Source organism: Chanodichthys erythropterus, chromosome 24, assembly GCF_024489055.1.
Source record: "Chanodichthys erythropterus isolate Z2021 chromosome 24, ASM2448905v1, whole genome shotgun sequence".
NCBI classification, from domain to species: Eukaryota; Metazoa; Chordata; class Actinopteri; order Cypriniformes; family Xenocyprididae; genus Chanodichthys; species Chanodichthys erythropterus.
Window position 1 is genome coordinate 30168574 of NC_090244.1, and position 9650 is coordinate 30178223.

Below are 9650 nucleotides of genomic sequence, written 5' to 3' on the forward strand. Positions count from 1 at the left end.
AGTAAATCATGATTCACCGACTCAAACGCCTTAGACAGATCCACAAATAAGGCTGCACAGTGTTGTTTTTCTATCCAGGGCACCAATAATATCATTTAACACTATTGTAGCAGCAATAATAGCACTATGGTAGACAGTTCTAATCTGTATGGTTTTACAGTTCTAAAACCAGATTGATGAGAATTCTCTTTTAACTGTGAATTTACCTTTCAAGAATCTTAGTCAAAATTGAAAGTTTGGAGTTGGGATCACCACCTTTAAATAATGGGAGAACATAAACAGCTTTCCAAATTTTAGGTAACGAGTTTGATACAAGACTTAGATTATATGAGTAACTGGCTCAACAATAACATCCGCTGCCACCTTCAAAAGATAAGGGTCTAAGTTATCTAGGCCCATAGTTGTCTTATTATCAATGCCTTTCAATGCTTTACAAATTTGATTAAATTTGAAATATCCAGATTACCAGTCGCTGGTGTAATCCCAGAACATGGGACAGTTGTATTTGCATTTAAACTGTCAAATACAGACCCAGCATGTATAAAGCGTTTTGTATTTTGAAGGGTTGTTTAAATTCTCTGTAACTGACTTTAAATAAAACTCTGATTTAAACTTCCTAATTATCCAAATGCACTTATTCCTTAGTGCACGCTGCCCTCAGCCAAAACGGAGCCAGCGGCAAACGTCAGAAGGACTAGCCGAGGTAAGGCTGCTCTCGGCTGGGTACATGTGCGCTGAGAGTCCGGTGATCACCTGCATCTCTACACTCCGACAACGTCAGATCAAATTGTCAGAAAGGCGCAATCTTTATCAATAAACCACAAATTTGAGCTTTAAACAGACACATTCTCTCCTGAAAAACTCTTAAAACTACAATTCATTACATAATAACAGTAATATGTTTAAATTATGCGGGGTTTCTCCTTTACTATTGACGCTTGCTGGTTAGTGCGAGATGCATTCTGGGATACCTGGCTGTCTCAAGTCTGCACAACGGTGCGTTCCAAACGGGATATATCGCCCTCCGAAGGGCACTTCGGAGTGAAAATAATCATGGCCGCCATATTGAAGGGTCGTTCCAAACCAAAGTGCTCAAAACTGGCCACTTCAAAGGGCCCTTCGGAATGAAGGATTTCAAAGGGAACAACTGAATGACACTTCGGGCCCCCATGATCCTTTGCACAGGGAAGTTGTTTGACGTCACAGAATGGGTACAGGAGGTTAGGAGTTCGATTTTAACTATAAAGGTATGTATAATATTTTTCTGTACTACTGTAATATTTATACGAGTTAGATTTGGTACATTATTATGGTCAAAATGACATTGTACTTCAAAAAAAAAATACTTTACAGCTCATTTATCAGTCCATTCAAATGTTTCAAATACATAGATGCAATATAGCCTACATGCGGTAAACCTAAAATAAATAAATAATAACGTTAAACAAAAGGCGCAGCTTGCACAATTTATCCTCCTTGATTGTCTCGTTAAGATGACGCAGAAGTGCGTTCCAAAAGAAGAGGTTTTTTTACCCCTACACCCTTCATCCCTTCGAAGGTCTCACTCCGGAGGGTAAACCCTCTGAAGGGATTAGGGCATAGGGATGAGCCCTTCCGAATGGAACGCAGGGCAAGTCACCTCTCGATGCATCCTCGATAAAAGGGGCGGATCAAGAACACATCCGGGGATTTGAACTGAACTTGGCTAGATGCGAACTTTGAATTGGAACAGTACTTGGACAGCGACTGATGACGTTTCACGAGAGCACGAGAGCACAAGTACAGACAAGTACGTTGAGAAACGGCCCATGTTTGGCATAATGATGAACATGCGCACAAAATTAGCGTTGCACGTGATGGAATAGTGCACAATCTGCGCAGTTGCGCAGCCTACACTGATTTAATAGACTGAGAATAAGCGTAGCGCTATAGAGTTGCATCAGCCGTTCTGACTGGAAAGTTCTCCGGATTGCTCGCATTATAAGGTCATTGTATGAGTAACAGACAAGTAAGTCCCATGTTATTTGAATATACATGTTATATTTCAAGTAGATTTGTTGCAGATGCTGTATCTAAGTTTATTTAATTATATTAATGCGACCTATTTACCGCTCGTGAATGACGCGCTGTATTGTATGCCGTCAATCCTTTGAAGTTAAATATAGCAATCGATCGCTGTGACTTGTATAAGAAGAAGATATTTTATGTTGTTTATTATTTATATCTATAATGTGACAGTTGATTCATTTGCTAATTATTATTTTTATTTTATTGTTCTAGAAAACCTTGCATACCCAGCCAACATAGCTTGGTGGGGTCCAGATGGGTGTCACCTGGGCAGCCTAACTGGGGCCCAGACATTTTTGTCCACGGTTTCCATGGAGGCCCCACATGGGTTAGCCCAGATGAACTGAACACTGCTCAGTGTGCACACTACAGGCTGTTAAATGTAACACAGACACATGCTGGAGTTAATGAGATAATTAGGTGATAATGAGCAGAACCACTGAAGGACAGAGAAACAACAAGAACTACGACTTCAGCCACAACCTTCGATGAAATCAACTGAAGATAAAAGACATTAAATCTCTGAAGATCTGATTAAACATCTCCACAAACAGCTTTACCAGCTTCACTCATTACTAACCAGACTGACTTTATTTCTGACATTCATCTACAAAAGTTGTTATTGAGAATTACCAGAGGTTTAGCTGTTGATGATTTGTTGAAAATAAGTTTGTTTTTATGTCACCGTGATCGAGGTCAGCGCTTACTTCAGTTAGGCAGTTTGACTCTTGACAGTTTTAGTGTTTCTCTGTCTGCTCTTGCTATTTGTTATGGCAAGAAAATCAAGAAACAATGTGGTTTGTTTCAGCAAAAATATAGCCATTTAGTGGCTTAATTCACTGATCTAACGACTGAGCTTCTTATGAGCAAAATGTGATTAACTTTGTGCTGGATCTTTTCTTGAGTTACAACAATAAAAATGTTTTAATCAGAAAGTCGGAAAAATATATTGTTCACGAAACACTTTAAACCTCATGCAAGATTTACTTACACACAGACATCAAGAATCAGCATATGATTCTCAGCAATGGTGACATGCTGCAATGCATTCTGGGAGCCATGGATGAGTTTTGTATGAGGCACCCAGAATGCATTGCAGCATGTCACCATTGCTGAGAATCATATGCTGATTCTTGATGTCTGTGTGTGAATAAATCTTGCAGCTGTTTTAAAGGATTTAATGTACATTGTATTTTTCAGATTTATTCTTCTGCTCTGGTTTTTGTAACTTTTTTTTTTTTTAGTTGTTCTGGAGAAGATCCAGCACAATTTTTTATTTTTTTTTTCATATAAAGGTCAGTCATTAGATCAGTGAACAAAGCAATAAAATTATGACAATTAGATTCATATCACTGAACAGCTGACAACAGCTAAACACATTGTCTCTTTTCTTGCCATGACAGACAGCAAGTGCAGCCAAAGAAACATTATTACTAAAACAGTCAAGAGTCAAACTGCCTAACTGAAGTAAGCGCTGACCTCGATCACAATTTCCGTGCTCTTAGGACATCAAAGGGTCCCCTCATGTGGACTACGGGCCAGATCCACATTCCAGCACCCACACACACTGGCACACACAAAAACACACACACAGACACACATACAGAAACACACAAACATACACTTTTAACTGTATATATATATATATATATATATATATATATATATATATATATATATATAGATATATATATATATACTACCACTATGCTGAAATATATATTTCATATATTTTAGGGCCTATGCATGTTTCCTAGTGTTTAAATGAGTGTATTTGTGCTAGTGTGCATTTTAACGATATAATTTTGTCTGTAAACCATAACTTCTCTCCTATGCCTTTCTGATCTGTCGAGTTTGGTCTCTCCGTAAAGCTCCGGACTCGAGCTATTTACTGAGGTGGGTCACATGGCTGACATATGCATTTTTCTATGTGTTTAATTATACTGTGAAGAAAGCACTCGATCTCGAAATCCGGTCTGATGGCCATTAAGTATGCAAATTCATCTAGGAGACCAAACCAAGGTACTTTGCCCGCCAAATAGTGCTGCGCATCTATTGGCCGCTACAATTCAGGAGGTGTGTTAGTTTGGGTTTCCATAAAAACAACGACACACACCTTTTCTTGTTCTCCCGGTGATCTCCTGATCGTCTCGTGCACGTCTCTCCGGACGCCTCAGGTGACCGCGCTTCCCAACCGCGCAGCTCGGGAGGACCACTTCCTCTCTCTCTCTCCTCTCTCTCTCTCTTCGGTTAAGTTACTTAAGTTTAAACCTCTTTTGAAAACCCCGCCGGAGAAACCCTCTCGGAAAGGACCAAGCCAAGCGCGTGGAAACTGCTACTCACGGACTTGAACCAAGCAAGTATTATCATTTACCTTAAATTTGTCTAAACTGATTTCTGTGCTGGCTCTCTCAAAAAGGTTTAACTGTGTAATTTGCCATTCTTTGATCATCTTTCTTTCCCTGTCTTTTCTTCATTTTCATTCTCGTGTATATGTGTATTCTTGTATATATATTTAGATGTATAACCTCTGTATTCGTAGTTTGCATATATTAAAACGTTATTCACGCTCGATTGTTCTGTTTGTTCTTTCAGCTGAAAACCAAGTCACTTTAACGTTTTTCGATCGCTTTATGCTTTGATGCAAGTTATTTTCACGGCCAGATAATAACTCTGTTTATAATATTCTGTGAGGGACTTAGTTTGCTGGACAAACGAACAGTTTCTCTAAATAATTATTAAACCAGAACTATATGTAATTGATTACAATTCGTTGTAATTGATTCACAATATAAGTTTAATTCCCCGTTGGGTCGATATATGAATCATAATTTATTCATAATCTTATGAATTATTATATTCATATTTCATCCATAAATTGATTCATAACCGCTACACATTTCGTTACAACGGTAACATCAAACCAAACTTATTTTCAACAAATCATCAACAGCTAAACCTCTGGTAATTCTCAATAACAGCTTTTGTAGATGAATGTCAGAAATAAAGTCAGTCTGGTTAGTAATGAGTGAAGCTGGTAAAGCTGTTTATGGAGATGTTTAATCAGATCTTCAGAGATTTAATGTCTTTTATCTTCAGTTGATTTCATCGAAGGTTGTGGCTGAAGTCGTAGTTCTTGTTGTTTCTCTGTCCTTCAGTGGTTCTGCTCATTATCACCTAATTATCTCATTAACTCCAGCATGTGTCTGTGTTACATTTAACAGCCTGTAGTGTGCACACTGAGCAGTGTTCATTTCATCTGGGCTAACCCATGTGGGGCCTCCATGGAAACCGTGGACAAAAATGTCTGGGCCCCAGTTAGGCTGCCCAGGTGACACCCATCTGGACCCCACCAAGCTATGTTGGCTGGGTATGTCCATGTTGATGCCAGAGCAATCATTAAAAGGCTATCATTGAGACATTACTCTGTATTCTCTGACAAGAATACTGTAACATAAATGATCTTATAATACATGATGCATTGCTGTGTCTGTTATCCCATAATTCACACTTTTGGACACTTTTGCTTTAACGGACATTAGACAACACTGCAAAATCAAACTGTTATATTCATATATTTATTGTCCAACATTCCCAGATTTTCTGATGCATGTCCTTAATTTAATTTCATATGTTGGTAATAATTCAGTGTTTATTAGCCTTTTAAAGAATTTTAACCCAAACTGACTGGGTTTCTAGAGAGCAAAGGTTTTGTGAAAAAGTGGAAGACTTAAACACAAAGTTTGTCAAATAAACTGTTAAAAGGATTTGATGATCACTAGTATTTTATTCTGTGTTGTCATCATTCAGGTTGGATTTCAGCTTTAATGTACTTGTTAGTGTATATTCTTTGACAGAATAGAGCCATGCTAACGTAGAGTGCTTAAGGAAGCGTTGCGTTATTTAATATTTGTTTATTTATTTATTTTTTTTTATTCAGTTGATTCATTAATGCATTCAAAGGATGACATGCAATAATTAAAGAATGGTGTAATTCTATTTTATATACCTTTTTAATTTTACAGTAATTTTCACTTATATTTCAGTGTTATTTACATTTCAAAATAGTTTATTATTATTTTCTGAAAATAAGACACAATAGTAGCAGGGACCCTAAAAAACTTGAAGAAGATAAAAACCACAAGGTCCCTTAAAGGGTTAGTTCAGCCAAAAATGAAAATAATGTCATTTATTACTCACCCTCATGTCGTTCCACCCGTAAGACCTTCAGGTAACACTTTAATAACTCACGCTATGAAGCATTAGTTAAGCATTAGTAAATAGTTAATTAATAATTTATAAAACATTAATAGACATTAGTAAGTAGTTTATAAATGCAGCTATAAATGCTTTGTTCTTGATTTATAAGCATATCTATAATGTGTTTAATAATTGTATTTTCATACTTTATTAATGATTAATTTATCATTTCTAAATTAAGTATTACGTAATTTACAAACCAGTTATTTAGCAGGTGTCAGTGGTTCATAAGATCATTTATAAAGTAAGTAAATGATTAATAAATTATTTAAATTTACATTTATACATATTATTTAGACATATATTAATAGATACTTAGTGTGTTGATAAATGCTTTATTAACACATATTCCTACTGTAATTCATGATTAATTCAGGTAGTTATATAACATTTAGAAGTTGTCCGTTAACTGTTTTTGTGAGCTCATCTAAAGTGAAGACTATTTATGCTTTGTAAAGCTTTTATAAAGGAGATTTAAGGATACAGAAAATAGAAATGTTTATTTCAAGGGGGAAAAAATGAAACTTTAAGAAAGGTAACTTGATATAAAATTAAAAATAAACCTCTGCAATTTTAGAGAAAATAAAAATCCATGTACTCCTCCAGAAAACATAACTGTGCAGTAAAATGAAACTAAGCGCGTCGAATCAGCGGTTCGAAGAGCCAAGGTCACGTGATTTCAGCAGTATGGTGGTTTGACACGTGATCCGAATCATGATTCAACACAAAAGATTTTTGTTTTGAAATTGGCATTAAAACATTAATGTACTAAAAACATATTTAAATCAGTTCATGCGAGTACAGTGGTTCAAAATTAATATTATAAAGCCACAAGAATATTTTTGGTGCTCAAAAAAAAAACAAAATAATGACTTATTTAGTGATGGCCGATTTCAAAACACTGCTTCCTTTCCTTTTGTGTCGAATCATGATTCGGATACGTGTCAAACCACCAAACTGCTGAAATCATATGACTTTGGTGCTCCGAACAGCTGATTCGACACACTGATTCCTAACGCTCCAAATCTTCCTGAAGCAGTGTTTTGAAATCGGCCATCATGAATATTGAACCACTGTATTTACATGAACTGATTTAAATATGTATAATGTCATTGCTGACTATGGAGGCCTCACTGAGCCATCGGATTTTTAACAAAAATATCTTAATTTGTGCTCCGAAGATTAACGAAGGTCTTATGGGTGTGGAACGACATGAAGGTGAGTAATAAATGACATTATTTTAATTTTTTTTGTGAACTAACTTTAATGTATTTTTTTAATGCACTCAAGTATACTTTTTTTTTTCACCTGGGATTTTAAGAAGCGGGACTGCACCACCCAATACACAATAAATAACACACATCTCAAAACAAATGGCATAACTTATTTGAATATTCATTCTTTCTTTCTTTCTCTTTCTCTTTCTCTCTTACTTTCTTTCTTTCTTTCTTTTATTTCAAGCAACAGTCAATAAAAAAATGAAATAAAATAAAATATGAAATACAACAATTGTGTTACAACATAAAGAAGAAACAATATCTATAAATAATCATCAATTCATTACATGTGTCTGAAAAGGAGCGGAATGAAGCAAAAGCTTATTATTTACCCACCCCTTATACAACCATTCCAAATTCCTTTATATATTAAATATTTTTTCTATATATATTATATCTTCATAAGAATAACAAATAAACTTTTTTTTTTTTAAACTCAAACCAAAATGTACCTTTTATTCCAAACCACCCATCACTCTTAAATCTCAATGCAATCAATCCTTAAATCCGCTCTCACATTCACTCTTGTTCATCCTCATATCCTTTTAGTAACTCGTTTTTATACAACTTTTTAAAAAGTTTGTACAATATTTTAACACCTGCTCCAAATTATTCCACAACCTCACCCCACATATAGTGATGCACATGCTTTTTAGAGATGTTCTTATTTTAAGCGTTTTAAAGTTTAATTCATCTCTCAAATTATATCCACCCTGCCAATGTCACGACCGTCAGTGAGAGTGCCCGTATCAGTCACTAGAGGGCACTCCATCCTGGACTCTTGTTTTCACCCCATGAACTACATTACCCATAACGCACTGCCGGACTCATTATCTCATGATCACTTCATTGCACACACCTGTTTTGTATTATGTTATTAGTGTCTGTCTATTTATACTGAGTTGTTTCTGTCCTTGGTGTGGTTCGTTGTCTTCATGTTATGTGTACTTCTGATTCCCTGGTTTTCTTGTTTGGTTTTCTTTGTGTTATTTTTTGTTCCTGTTTGTTTGGACTGTCTACATGGATTTTGACCCTTGCCTGGTTTTGGATTACGTTTCTGGATTTCCCCAATAAATGCTTATGCTGCGATTGGATCTACCATCCTTGTCTTCGTGTGTACCGTGACAGAACGAACCACACCAAGGACAGAAACAACTCCGTATAAATAGACAGACACTAATAACATAATACAAAACAGGTGTGTGCAATGAAGTGATCATGAGATAATGAGTCCGGCAGTGCGTTATGGGTAATGTAGTTCATGGGGTGAAAACAAGAGTCCAGGATGGAGTGCCCTCTAGTGACTGATACGGGCACTCTCACTGACGGTCGTGACAGCCTCTTCATAAACATTTTTTGTAAATTTTCCGGAAGTAAATTATTTCTTGCTTTAAACATGACTTGTACCGTCTTAAATTTAACCAAATCAATAAACTTTAGTGTATCTGATTTCAAGAACAGTGAATTTCTGTGTTCAAGATATCCTACATTGTTTATGATTCTGATTGCTCTCTTTTGTAATGTGCATAACGACTGTAGGTTGGTTTTGTAGGTATTTCCCCAGATTTCCACACAATAACTTAAATATGGCACTATGAGTGTATTATACAGAATGTACAATGAATTATTAGCCAGAATATATCTTGCTTTATTTAATATTGCTATAGTCTTTACCAGTTTTGCTTCAATATATTTTATATGTGGTTTCCAGCTGATTTTGTGGTCTAAAATAACACCAAGAAATGTATGTATCATAGACTCTTTCTATACTGATATTATCAATTTTCAATTCTACTTCAGGTTGAGTATACTTTCCAAATAACAATCTTTGTTTTAGCTATATTTAATGATAATGTATTTACATCAAACCACCGTTTTAATTTAATCATTTCTTTTGCTATCACCTCCAAAATCTGCTTTAAATTGTCCCCAGAACAGAAAATATTTGTATCATCAGCAAATAAAATAAATTTTAATATATTTGATACTCTACAAATATCATTATTATACATTATGAACACTTTTGGACCTAGGACCGATCCCTGT